Raw genomic sequence first — 14,341 nt, 5'->3', positions numbered from 1 at the left:
AGGAAGGTGGAGGGGGAGAGGGAGGAATTAAGGGGAGGAAGGAAGGAAGGAAGGAAGGAAGGAATGGACTCTGCCCACAAATATGTGCAAAGAGTGGGATATTCAAAACAGAGAGAGAAAGATTAATTATTTGTCAGATGCTGCCATTAATTCAGTAGTGTCCAATCCCTGTTCTCTCATTGTATTACTTTCTCATATATTTAACTAATATAAACTAACACGGCCAGTGGAGGGTTGCAAAATTTCTTATTATGCCACACTATGTCCTATGTTACTGCATTATGCCTCAAAAACCTCCACCTACACAAGCCCTTTTATAGGGTCGATGACAAGAAGAAAACTGTCCTTTGGGGATTTCCGTGGTGGGGGGGAAACCCAGATCCTTTTCTTAGAATTTTAGAGTTGTGGGAATCTCCTACGATGTCTCATGAAGCAAAATCCTAATTCACGCACTGCTTTTGTTCGCTAAACTGCATTATGGATTTGTAATTGGCTTTTACTGCGCATTCTGGTGGCTATTGATTTTTTTAACTGCCGCCTTGAAAGAGGGAAATAGAGTTGGAAAGGCATGAATTTTAAAACTCAGGCTAGGAATTGGGTGGACGAATCCTGGAGCAATTACAATATATATATATATTTTAACTTAAATCAACTTCGCAGATCTTCTGTAGGATTAATTTGGAGGACAAAGGACGATCAGAGTCATATACTCCAGCCTTTCCTCAATCTGGTCATTCTCCGGATGGATTTGAATTCCAAAATAGCTGAGGGAGGGGGCAAAAGTTTGGATTTGTGTTGTCTTTCGCTCCAAATCAAACATTAAACTATAATACATTTGCAGAAATCTATGCACACACTGTGAGGCAAGGGCATAGATTTATGCCGACGTACAGTACTTTAGTTTAAGGTTGGGTTTGTTATATTTGGATCGGAGTATGTTTAGCTCTAACTTAGAAATAAAAATAAAAATAAGAGGAGGAAGAAATATTAGATATGTTCACCGCCTTGAGTTATTTATAAAAGTAACAAAGGCGGGACATCAATAAAATAAATAAACTTTGAATGTCATCTTTTTTTCCATACAGTTTCAACTGTCGGGAAATTACATCATCATCATCATCATCATCATCATCATCATCATCATCATCATCATCATCATCAAATAATAATAATAATAATAATAATAATAATAATAATAATAATAATAATAAAGTTGGAAGGGACCTTGGAGGTCATCTAGTCCAACCCCCTGCTCAGGCAGGAAACCCTATACCATTTCGGACAAATGGCTGTCCAGTCTCTTCTTAAAAACTTCCAGTGTTGGAGCATTCACCGCTTCTGGAGGCAGGTTGTTCCACTGGTTAATTGTTCTAACTGTCAGGAAGTTTCTCCTTAGTTCTAGGTTGCTTCTCTCCTTGGTCAGTTTCCATCCGTTGCTTCTTGTCCTGCCTTCGGGCGCTTTGGAGAATAGCTTGACTCCTTCTTCTTTGGGGCAGCCCCTGAGATATTGGAAGGCTGCTATCATGTCCCCCCTCGTCCTTCTCTTCATTAAACTAGACATACCCAATTCCATCAACCGTTCCTTATATGTTTTAGCCTCCAGTCCCCTAATCATCTTTGTTGCTCTTCTCTGTACTCTTTCTAGAGTCTCAGCATCTTTTTTACATCGCGGTGACCAAAACTGGATGCAGTATCTTGACTTGCATAATTTAATGGGGCTTTTTTTGATATCCATGATCCAAATGCAACTGTCGCCTTTTTAACAGCAAACATGCAGCTTTGCCTTAAGCCTAATTCAGGCATGGGGGATCAAGGCATCACCCTACAGTATATTAGCACAATTCGTTGCTACTGAGCCAAAGGCCAGTGATGCAAGCTCACATCCCAGCCTTTCTTGACGGGATTGCCGTGCTCTCTTGTTCCCATTAGGTGTCAGTGAAGCTTCGCACTGGACGAGCAGGAGAAATGTGATCCCCGCCTATTTTATGAAGAAAACACAGCCACACAGCCAAGTGTGTTGCATGTGAAGACGTGTTGAGCCAGTGGAACGCAAACTTGAGCAAGCTACCATTTCTCTTTGCTGGAAAAGATTCTTTAGGGACATGTCAGCAGAGAAAAGATTTTAGCCTCCTGAACTTGGACTGTGGGTGTGTGTATTTGTCTGTCTCTACCTTTTGTTATGTTTCTGATATTACCAAAATCTGTTTGGTAATATTACTAAGGTGGGAGTAAGACTGGGCAGCTCCGCAATAAGTTGATTCCCAGAAATCCGTTTATTTTGTCTGAAGAGTGTACACAACCCGGTGGTTTTCCTTCTGTCACTCTTGGGTGGGAACCAAGAGCGAAAGAAGGAATTTCATTGGAGGCCACCGAGAAAGAGGTTCTCCCATAATTGGCACCTTGGCCTGGGCAGGTGGAGCAGCTGAGAAGGAAATCTTGTCACTGTGGAAGAGGAAAGGAACAATTAGTGAAGGGTGAGCCCCATTGTTGACCTGTGGTTGTTTTTGTTGCTAAGGACAAACGAGGCAAACACACTGACATGTGAGCCAGCTTCCTTTGACGAACAGGTCAACCCCAATTAACCTATCATAAGCAAGGTGGGAAGAAAGCCAAGAAATTATTCAAAGGATAGGTGCTGCCTTGTGTCAAAAGGATGACTATTCTGGACGGTCCAGCTTCTAGAGTGCCTTTCTCAAGAAGGTGGAAAAGAACACTCAGCTTTCTGGATAGTTCCTTGGCTCTTTTATGACTCGTGGACTTCAACTCCCAGAATTCCTGAGCCAGCATGGGGGAAACTTTGGCCCCTTCATGACTCCTGGACTTTAACTCCCAGAATTCCTGAGCCAGCATGGAGGAAACTTTGGCCCCTTCATGACTCCTGGACTTCAACTCCCAGAATTCCTGAGCCAGCATAGAGGAAACTTTGGCCCCTTCATGACTCCTGGACTTCAACTCCCAGAATTCCTGAGCCAGCATGGGGGAACTATGGCCACTTCATGACTCGTGGACTTCAACTCCCAGAATTCCTGAGCCAGCATGGCTCAGCTTGGAAACCTCTCCCTTTCCCCTCAGCGTGGCTGGCTCAGGAATTCTGGGAGTTGAAGTCCACCAGTCATAAAAGAGCCAAGGTTGCCTATCCCTGCCCTAGATGATCTGGAACACAGGTTGGGCAAGATGGTTGAAGGTCCTTATTCCTTTGAGGAGCCTTGCAATTTTTCATTGTTCTACAATTGTGTGGGTTTTGACTTTCCAAACTGACCCGCATTTGACCCTTTTGCGGTGATTCCTCTCAAAGGTCAACCCAATCTTTCTGCTTTAAGATGAGCCAATCTTTGCACGATTATGTCATTTTTCAAGTGGGGATGACTTCCACGTATGGAAATATGAATAGGATTCGTGGATCAGGAAGGCATTTAAACAATGCATTTTCTGAAATCCAGACTAAGCTGAAAATATGATAAACGGGAGCCAAAGAGAGCAGAAAATTAGGAACAAGGGAAGGAAACCAGGTACGTTTGGCTTAGTGCCATCTATGTGTATCCAGACTTTGAGATTTCTCCTCTGTGATTTGTGGTTTCACATGTATTATGGGTTCAAGGCACTCATTAAACTATGATGGCACAAGCCACAAATATGCAATGTTAGAATAAGATCCGCTAGAATTATTTTCCCAGACCAATTTTTTTTACAGGTAGCCAATCTCTCTCGGTCTTAAAATAACAATCTTCCCTCTTTCAAATGGCAATAAATATTTTTTTCATTGTTGTCAGGTTGGTGAACTTTTTGTTTCAAGTGCCCCGATGGTTAATCGATCGTCTTATTATTTCACTCGGCTTGTCAACTTTTTACTGTTCTTTTCAAAATGAAGGCTTTCTATTGAGAGTTTTTTTTTTTAATGGACATTGATCTGGAGTATAGAATTATCTCCGATTGCTGAGTCAGCTGCTGGCACAGGCTGGAATCGTCTTAAGATTCAAAGTCACCTTCCATTTAAAAGTCAGGGGAATGAAACCTGAGTTGCAAATAGCATATACAACCACTACGTGGCAGCAGAGAGGGTTCTGTATCCATGCTGCCCCCCAGTGATCATCTGAATTATTGCACCCTTGACCAGATAGCTGGGATTTAAAATGCAATGCTCAGCAATGCTTGCATTCATCTTTCTGGCAATATAATAGAACTGCCTCAGGCTGGGTGAGTCCTAGGGCCAGGCTACTCTCTCAGCCCTCGGAAGCGGGCAATGGCAAAAGGCTTCTGAAATCTTGCCCAGAAAACTGCAAGGATTTTCCAGGTGGCTGTCAGGAGTCAACGCTGACTCGGAGGCATGCACGCACCCACACCTTGTGAGTCAGACAAATCGTTTATCCCCAGCTCTGATGAATGGACTGGTATTTTGCCAATGTCCTGTCTTCTCTTGGTGATAAAATCATGGGAACCGTCACCCCAAGATACCCTAGTCAAGGATGGTTCAATATTTCAGTCATTTGCTGGAGGGAAATAACCCTGAAACTGTTATAAGTAAGCATAGGGAGATTATCAATTGTCCTGTGACCCCTCCCAACCCAAATTTAGCCTGTTTTTTTTTCAGCCGCAGGGGTCTTCCATTGTACAAAGGAATGGAACAGTTTGGTGGTTTAAGCTTTTGCGTGCTTGACTGTTTCCTTAATAGCCCAGGATGGCAGTAAATGCTTTTTTATTTCACAAGGTGTTTTGAGGCTGAGCTGTTTTAATTACCTTGATAAGGGCCCGGAGACTATTATTTAACGTTTCTACTGCTGGCTCTGAGCCTGTCTGTGGAGCTGTGATATCTTTATTTTCAGATTCAGTTGTATAAGCCTTCTTGAAGAATACAACGAGTCCTTATATTAAGCCAGGCTGTCTTGATACTGTGCTTCTTGTTATGCTGCTGGTGTGTACAGAGAGTGGTACACCCTGCAGATATCCCAAAAGTGCTTTTCCAAAAGGCAGATGGACTTTCTTGGGTTTTTTTTTTTCCTTGACAAGATTTCACTTCTAAAAAGCGAAACATTTTCAAGGAAAAAACCCCCCAGCAAAGTCCAGTGGGAAGTCAGCCCCCCCGAGAAGGAAATATTAAAAGGGCAGAAAAATATATTTCCTCAAAGGATCTTAAAGAGGCAGAAAAGCATGCCCAGTTTTTTCTTAACAGCCCCAAGTCTCCCTCCCCCAAGCAGAAACCAGCTCCGTAGAAATGCAGATGTAAATAATCCAGGAAGGTTGGAGGCCCCCAGCTAGAAGATTAAGAAGACAAAGACACCTAAAATCTACATACCCTACCCAAACTCTAAGACAGGATATAATAGGATTAACCCACAGATGCCAAAGGGACACAGGTCAGAATACATGACACAGGAAATACAAAGCCTCAAACAGGAACAGGAAACAACTCCAAACAAAAACCCCATAGGGTATAAAAACCCACTCCCTGCATGTGCTCTCTCTCTTTTCTTCCAAAGTGATCTTTCTGTCTGGCTCTCCTCTCCAATAAACTGCAACCCTCTTTCTAAAGCAGTCTCCATGTTGTTTATTCCCGGCTTGGACTGAACCATGATGCAGACTTTTCCTTCAACAGTCCACTTGCCTTTTAGAAAAGCACCTTTAGGACAACCATGACCTGGATGACTGAGAATCACCATAGATCCTGCAGATATGATTCCTAGCATTTAAGTCATGGTTTATTTGAACTTTTTTTTTTTTACTCCATGAAGCTCAGTTGGCGGGATCTGCATAGTGCACGAGGTAGAATCCAATACACTTTATTCTTGCTTAGCCTAATGTATGAAACAAAGTTACTGTACTCTGCTTTGCAAACCACCGTTTCTGTGTTTCGTGTGCTTAGGAAAAGTGACCACTTTATTGGTCTGTTATGGTTTAACAAACTGTGGTTTAGCACAAAGCGTTGAGCACTAGGGCTGACGGTGAGGTAGCCAAGGAGAAGAAAAACAGGCCTAAACATAAACAAATCAACAACTAAGACCAGAATTGCATAACCTCATTAGTTTAAGATGTTGTTGTTGTTGTTAATTGCGAAGTCGTGTCCAACCCATCGCGACCCCATGGACAACGTTTCTCCAGGCCTTCCTGTCCTCTGCCATCTTCTGGAGTCCATTTAAGTTCAAGCCTCCTGCTTCAGTGACTCCATCCAGCCACCTCCTTCTCTGTCGTCCCCTTCTTCTATTGCCCTCCATCTTTCCCAGCATTTGACCACGTCCAGCTTGCCTTGATTCATGGATCTTACATTCCAGGTTCCTATGGAGAATAGATCTTTCCAGCATAGTGACCTATGACCGTTTTTCACGCTTAAGACAATTGAGCATCCCCACGGTCACGTGATCAAAATTCGGACACCTGGCAACTGAAATGCAATGGTGAAAAAAGTAAGGTTCTACATTTAGGCAAGAAAAACCAAAGGTATAGTATAGGGGGTACCTTGCTCAATAGTAGTAACTGTGAGAGGGACCTCGGAGTCCTAGTGGACAATCACCTAAATATGAGCCAGCCGTGTGCTGCAGCTGCCAAAAAATCCAACACAGTGCTGGACTGTATTAACAGAGGGATAGAATCAAGATCACGTGAAGTATTAATACCACTTTACAATGCCTTGGTAAGGCCACACTTGGAATACTGCATCCAGTTTTGGTCACCACGATGTAAAAAAGATGCTGAGACTCTAGAAAGAGTACAGAGAAGAGCAACAAAGATGATTAGGGGACTGGAGACTAAAACATATAAGGAAAGGTTGCTGGAATTGGGTATGTCTAGTTTAATGAAGAGAAGGACGAGGGGGGACATGATAGCAGTCTTCCAATATCTCAGGGGTTGCCCCAAAGAAGAGGGAGTCAAGCTATTTCCCAAGGTGCCTGAAGGCAGGACGAGAAGCATCGGATGGAAACTGATCAAGGAGAGAAGCAACCTAGAACTAAGGAGAAACTTCCTGACAGTGAGAACAATTAACCAGGGGAACAACCTGCCTCCAGAAGTGGTGAATGCTCCAACACTGGAGGTTTTTAAGAAGAGACTGGACAGCCATTTGTCCGAAATGGTATAGGGTTTCCTGCCTGAGCAGGGGTTGGATTAGATGACCTCCAAAGTCCCTTCCAACTTTATTATTATTATTATTATTATTATTATTATTATTATTATTATTATTATTATTATTATTATTATTATTATTATTATTATTATTATTATTATTACTACTACTACTACTACTACTACTACTACTACTACTACTACTAGCTGTACCCAGCCATGCGTTGCTGTGGCTCAGTCTGGTAAAAGCGTGTGTTGCTTTTACGTCCAACAGATGGCACTGTTTTTCAAAAAAAGCATGTTTTTACCTGTGACAGGTGTGACATCTATATAATATAGGTATACAGAAACACGCGCGTATTCGAATGTAACGTTGTGTGAAAAGTTCAAAGCAATCGGTGAAGAACTTTCGGAGATTTAAGATTTTGAACAAATGAACATTTACATTTGTATAGATATAGATTATTATTATTAATTAACTGCATGCGGTTGCTGGTTCTGCTCATCAATAAACAAACCTTCTTTCCTAAGCAGCTAGCCTCCATTTTATTTCCAGCGCCTCTCTCCCGGCTGGGAACTGTACCTGATTTTTCCTCCAACAAGCTGTAACTCTGGTTTCGCTTGAAGAAGCTGCTTATGGTTACAGATGGGATTTGGAGCTGGACTTTCCTTTGATATTCCCCTGCCCATCCACCCTCTTTGCTGAGCCTTGACCTGGCTGAATGTGCTTCAGGAAGAGTGTGCTTCAGATCAGGGGGCTTAGCTTGATCCGAATCCACTCTGGTGTAGAGTGACCGGCTGGTTCCACTTCCCCTTTCCCCGTCTCTCAGGGAAAGATTACCTAATCGCTTTCCTTGCTTAGAGGCAACCCACATATTTGCATACAACATCCGGGGTGGAGAAACAGGGTGTTTTCTGCACCCCTGATCTGCAGGCCTGCAGAATTCCCATCCAGCAGTGAACGGAAAGGTTGTGAGTTGGGGTCCACCCCCTCAGAAGACCCCCTGCTTGCACATTTCCTTGCAAACCTGGTCCCCTTCTTTTAGTTTTCCTTAAGAGCAGGGTATTCCCAACCTTGGCCGCTTTAAGAAGCGTGGACTTCAACTCCCAGAGTTCCCCAGCCAGCCATGCTGGCTGAGGAATTCTGGGAGTTGAAATCCACGCCTCTTAAAGCGGCCAAGGTTGGAGAATCCCCTGCTTAAGAATTTTCCCTGAGAATTTGGGCTGGAAAGAAAGAGTCCCTTTGCCTCTGCCCTGCTCCTCGTTCAGACCAGCGGTGAGAGGGAGAGAATTTGCATGGAGTAGCACCACCACGGAGGAACTGCTGGGCAGATCGCTGAGAATCCTCATTGCTTCATCCTGCAGAACCCGATTTTCCAGCCCTGCCACTGGCAGCAGAAGGTCTGTGGGCCGGCTTCTCCTGAGTCAGTGCAGAGAAAAAGAGAGCGGGAGAGGAAGAGAGAGAGGGGGGGAGGGAAAGAGAGAGGGAGAGAAAGAGAGAGAGAGAAAAAAAGAGAGAGGGGGAGAGGAAAGAGAGAGAGACGAGAGAAAGAGAAAGGGAGAGGAAAGAGAGAGAGAGAGAGAGAGGGGGGGGAGAGGAAAGAGAGAGAGAGAAAAAGAGAGGGAAAGAGAGGGAGAGAGAGGGAGAGAAAGAGAGAGAAGAGAGAGAGAGAAAGAGAAAGGGAGAGAGAGGGAAAGAAAAAAAGAGAAAGAGAGAAAGAGGGAGAGGAAAGAGAGAGAGGGAGAGGAAAGAGAGACAGAGAGAGGGAGAGAGGTTGGGCAATCCTGCTCTAGACTGTGGGTTGTTGTTGTTGTTGTTAATTGCGAAGTCGTGTCCGACCCATCGCGACCCCATGGACAACGTTCCTCCAGGCCTTCCTGTCCTCTACCATCTTCTGGAGTCCATTGAAGCTCACGCCTCCTGCTTCAGTGACTCCATCCAGCCACCTCATTCTCTGTCGTCCCCTTCTTCTCTCGCCCTCTATCTTTCCCAGCATTAGGCTCTTCTCCAGTGAGTCCTTCCTTCTCATTAGGTGGCCAAAGTACTTGAGTTTCAACTTCAGGATCTGGCCTTCTAAAGAGCAGTCGGGGTTGATCTCCTCCAGGACTGACCGGTTTGATGGCCTTGCAGTCCAGGGGACTCGCCGGAGTCTTCTCCAGCACCATAGTTCAAAGGCCTCAATTCTTTGGCGCTCAGTCTTTCTTATGGTCCAACTTTCACAGCCATACATTGCAACTGGGAAAACCATGGCCTTGACTATACACACTTTTGTTGGCAGGGGGATGTCTCTGCTTTTTAGTATGCTGTCTAGATTTGCCATAGCTTTCCTCCCCAGGAGCAAGTGTCTTTTAATTTCTTAACTGCAGTCCCCATCTGCGGTGATCTTGGAGCCCAGGAAGATAAAATCTGTCACTACCTCCATTTCTTCCCCATCTATTTGCCAGGAATTGAGAGGGCTGGATGCCATGATTTTGGTTTTCTTAATGTTGAGTTTCAAGCCAACTTTTGCACTCTCCTTCTTCACCCGCATCAAGAGGCTCTTTAGTTCCTCTTCAGTTTCTGCCATTAGAGTGGTATCATCTGCATTTCTTAGGTTGTTGATATTTCTCCCGGCAATCTTAATTCCAACTAGACTGTGGGTAGCCTCTAAATAATTTTTTAAAAAATGCATAATTCCCTATCCACTATCCACGCATTTCATCTCCCTTTTTCTCTATGCAAAATGTAGCCTTTCCACGTTGAAAAGAAGAGGCAGCTTCTTTGGCTCCTGAGCCACAAGCCCGACTAGATTGTCCAGAAGGATTGCAGCCAGAACGCTCTGCCTTGAATTAGTTTGGCTTCACAGCCTCCATTCCAACCTCAGCTCAGAAATAAACTCGCTAGATGACCTGTACGTAGGTGTAGCACTAACAACAGTTAGAGAGGTAATAGCGCTGACCTGTTTTCCAGGTCTGATGTACAAACAGTTGCAGTTCAAACATTTGACGTGTGCTACACAGATGCAAAGTATTTCTGTCATTGTTCAAAGATGATTAGGGGACTGGAGGCTAAAGCATATAAGGAAAGGCTGCTGGAATTGGGTATGTCTAGTTTAATGAAGAGAAGGAAGAGGGGGGACATGATAGCAGTGTTCCAATATCTCAGGGGCTGCCCCAAAGAAGAGGGAGTCAAGCTATTCTCCAAAGTGCCTGAAGGCAGGACAAGAAGCAACGGATGGAAACTAATCAAGGAGAGAAGCAACCTAGAACTAAGGAGAAACTTCCTAACAGTTAGAACAATTAACCAGTGGAACAATCTGCCTCCAGAAGCGGTGAATGCGCCAACACTGGAAGTTTTTAAGAAGAGACTGGACAGCCATTTGTCTGAAATGGTATAGGGTTTCCTGCCTGAGCAGGGGGTTGGACTAGATGACCTCCAAGGTCCCTTCCAATTTTTTTTTTTTTTTTTATTATTATTATTATTATTATTATTATTATTATTATTATTATTATTATTATTATTATTATTATTATTAAGCTGCATTTTTGCATTTGTAGAAGTCTCCTTATTGGCAGCACATGAGCAGACTTTATTTCTGTTTTATCAGTGGTCCTCTCAATACACCGCCTTTTAATTAGTGTGGATGGCTCAAGTCCATTTGTTTGGTTTTCTTTATGGAGATATAAAGCCACTTTCAAAAACAAAACAGTTCCTCGATGTAACTTATTAATAGGGTGGAACAAAAGATTCAAATGCACAGGAAAAATAAATCTGTACAAAGGAGCAATTTGCTTTGAATGAATGGCATTCATAACCCCACTTCGTCTGAGATAGGAATAGACCCAAACAGGATTAGGCCCATCTGTCTAGATGGGGGAAATGAGAAAAATGAGAATTTGTGAGAATGTAGTTGTAATAGGACGATGTGAGGAATGGAGAAGAGGATTATGGAAAGTGTGGTGCCTCAGATGTCGATGAACTTCCCCATTGCCAAGCTTGGTGGGGTTGAGGTGAACTGGAATCGAAGGGCAGTGTGGTATAGCGGTTAGAGTGCACCAGGAAACAAGTCAACCCTTGTGAACGGTTCTTGGTGCTCTCTGACCTTGGTGGTTTTCATTACTCAACTAGGTATCATCATCAGTGCTAGTAGGGAGTGGGGTTTATTCTCAATTTATATTCTAGTGCAGGGGCAGGCAACCTTGGTTCTTTTATGACACGTGGACTTCAACTCCCAGAATTCCTCAGCCAGCCACGCTGAGGGGAAAGGGAGAGGTTTCCAAGCTGAGACATGCTGGCTGAGGAATTCTGGGAGTTGAAGTCCACGAGTCATGAAGGGGCCACAGCTCCCCCATGCTGGCTCAGGAATTCTGGGAGTTGAAGTCCACGAGTCGCTTTAGTTAACCCTGAGTTTAATTCTTTATTAAGACCAAATCTATTCCAAAACCACAGATGAAAGGTGTTCACAATGAACTTCACAAGTCCCGAACATGAATTGGATTCTGGCTCTTTGCCAGCCAGAGAGCCCGAGTAAACTAGAAGACAGATAGCTGATTAGAGAGAGAGAGAGAGAGAGATAGATAGATAGATAGATAGAGATACAGATACCAAATAACAGAGTTGGAAGGGACCTTGTAGGTCATCCAGTCCAACCCCCTGCTCAAGCAGGAGACCCGCCTACACCATCCCTGACAAATGGCTGCCCAGTCTCTTCTTGAAAGCCTCCAGTGATGAAGCACCCACAACTTCCTAAGGCAAGCTGTTCCATTGATTGATTGCTCTGTCGGAACATTTCAAAAAACGTCAAGTCAAAAAAATGAACTGAAGTCACCGTCCTTCAGGGGTGTTGGAGTTACGGGACCACATGCACCAAATCCTTCCCGGAAAAGTTTGATTAATCACTGGGAGACATTGGTCAAGATTGAAGGTGGTCAACCTAACACTAAAGGAACTAGAAACCACGGTCCTTCGAGAGCTCCAGATACCATCTGGATCTGTACCCATCTCTCGAGGCAACAATCTGGAGGTGGAAGTAAGCCTGGAGCAAGCAAGGGGCTTTTATCTTTTTTTTAAAAAAGTTTTTTTCCCCACAACTTAACACATTTTATTAAAAGGCATTAAGTTTTTTGTGAGCTTATAAAAGCTTATGCCTTAGATCAGTGGTTCTCAACCTTTTTAATGCCGCGACCCCAACCGGTCGTAAGTCGAGGACTCAACCGGTCGTAAGTCGACTCAACCGGTCGTAAGTCGAGGACTAAACCGGTCGTAAGTCGAGGACTACCTAACAGGTCGTAAGTCGAGGACTTTCCCTGCCCGTAAGTTGAGGACTTTCCCTGCCCGGGAGCGCCGCACATGCGTGGTTCTGGCCGAGGCGTAGCTGGCAAGCGGCAGAGACGGAGCAGGCCGACCACCAGCTGGCCCAGCCCAAGGGAGGTAAGGCACCCGCTGGAAAAGGGGGATAAAATGGCGGACAAAAAAAATGGCGGACAAAAAAAATGGCGGACAGCCTTGCTTGGCGACCCCCATGAAATGGTCGATCGACCCCAAATGGGGTCCCGACCCACAGGTTGAGAACCACTGCCTTAGATGTTAGTTAGAAGATACATCCAGATACGTAATTTTTGTTTTTCATAGATTAACCACCTCTCCTTCAATATTACCATCAAAGCAAATGAAGGAGCTGAAAAATACCCCAAACTTGCTAAGTCTGTCTTTGGAATACATGCAAGTGGTTTGGTTCTGTGTAAAAAAAAAAACAGTGGTCTCCTCTGCTCTGTTCTGCCCTCTCCTTCCCTCTTTTCTTTTCTGAGATATATTGTTGGATTAAAGTCTTCATCCTGATTCATCCAAGCCGGGAATAAATAAGCAACATGGCGACTGCTTTGGGAAGAAGGTTACAGTTTATTGAAGAGGCAGAAAGACGGTTCTTGCAGGAAAGAGCAGAGGGAAGAAGGGCTGAGCACATGGGTAGTAGGTTTCTATACCCCCTCTAGCCTTTTGTTTGGAATAGTTTCCTGTTCCTGTGGCATGAACTTTGAGGCTATTTCTGAGTGTTTTTCTAGGCCTTGATATCTGTGGTTTAATCCTATTATCATATCCTGCTTCCCTGGTGATGGGGCTAATGACTCCTAGAGTTTGAGTGGGGTATGCAGATTTTAAGTGTCTTCTTGATCTCCTAGCTGGGGCCTTTCTGATGGTTTACATTTGCATTTGTATAGAGCTGGCTTCTGCTTGGGACAGAGAGGAAGGGGGAGGCAAAGTTGGTTTTTGCTTTTTAAAATACTTTTCAGGAAATATATTTTTCTGCCCTTTTAATATTTCCTTCTCTGGGGAGCTGACCTCCCACAATATAATCAATTAAGGCAGCACTGTGTTTTCCGATGCCAGCCTCGATCAAACCAATTTGTTTTATTGAATTTATTTGCCAACAAGGATTTGCATGTCGGCAACCAACAACTGATGCGCAAATTCATCCTAGGAGCTTCGTGGCACTCCAGACGCCTCATTACTCTTATCTTTTTAAAGAAGAATTGTGTGCTAAGCTATTCATCTTTTTAAACTGATTATAGTTTAAAACGACACGAGCGGCCACAAAAATCTGACGAATTGCTAGCACTAGCAATTACAAGGCCATCCTGGTAGACTTTTTGGAGGTGATGACAAACGCCTGAAAGAGGGGCTGGACTTTCACCACTAATAATAATAATAAAGTTGGAAGGGACCTTGGAGGTCATCTAGTCCAACCCTCTGCTCAGGCAGGAAACCCTACACCATTTCGGACAAATGGCTGTCCAGTCTCTTCTTAAAAACTTCCAGTGTTGGAGCATTCACAGCTTCTGGAGGCAGGTTGTTCCACTGGTTAATTGTTCTAACTGTCAGGAAGTTTCTCCTTAGTTCTAGGTTGCTTCTCTCCTTGATTAGTTATGGGTTGGATGGGACACCACGAGGAGATCCTGGTGGCAGGGGGCCCCACCAGGAACTACTTCCAAAAACGAGACCCCCCCCACCAATCAGAACTGTGAAACCAAGCGTGGGAGGGGGAAAGAAAAAACCCCCCCGTCCAGCTCAGCCTTCCCAGCCTCCCCGGGAGCTGAGTCAGCACAGCCGCTCGCCCTCCGCCTACATTTCCTAGCAGCCCTCGGGGCGGACATGCGCGTTGGGGCTGGGCCGCGCCCCGCCGCGAGGCGCTGCGCAGGCGCGGCGGGCGGGCTGAGTAAGGCGCGCGCGGATTGGCGGCGTCCGGGCCGGGGGGCGGGGCGGCGCTCCGTGACGGAAGCAGCGGGGGCAAATGGCGGCGCGATGGTCCAGGGCCCT

Source organism: Protobothrops mucrosquamatus, unplaced genomic scaffold, assembly GCF_001527695.2.
Source record: "Protobothrops mucrosquamatus isolate PMUCROS unplaced genomic scaffold, P.Mucros_1.0 scaffold1876, whole genome shotgun sequence".
Classification (NCBI taxonomy): domain Eukaryota; kingdom Metazoa; phylum Chordata; class Lepidosauria; order Squamata; family Viperidae; genus Protobothrops; species Protobothrops mucrosquamatus.
This window is presented reverse-complemented; position numbering follows the sequence as displayed.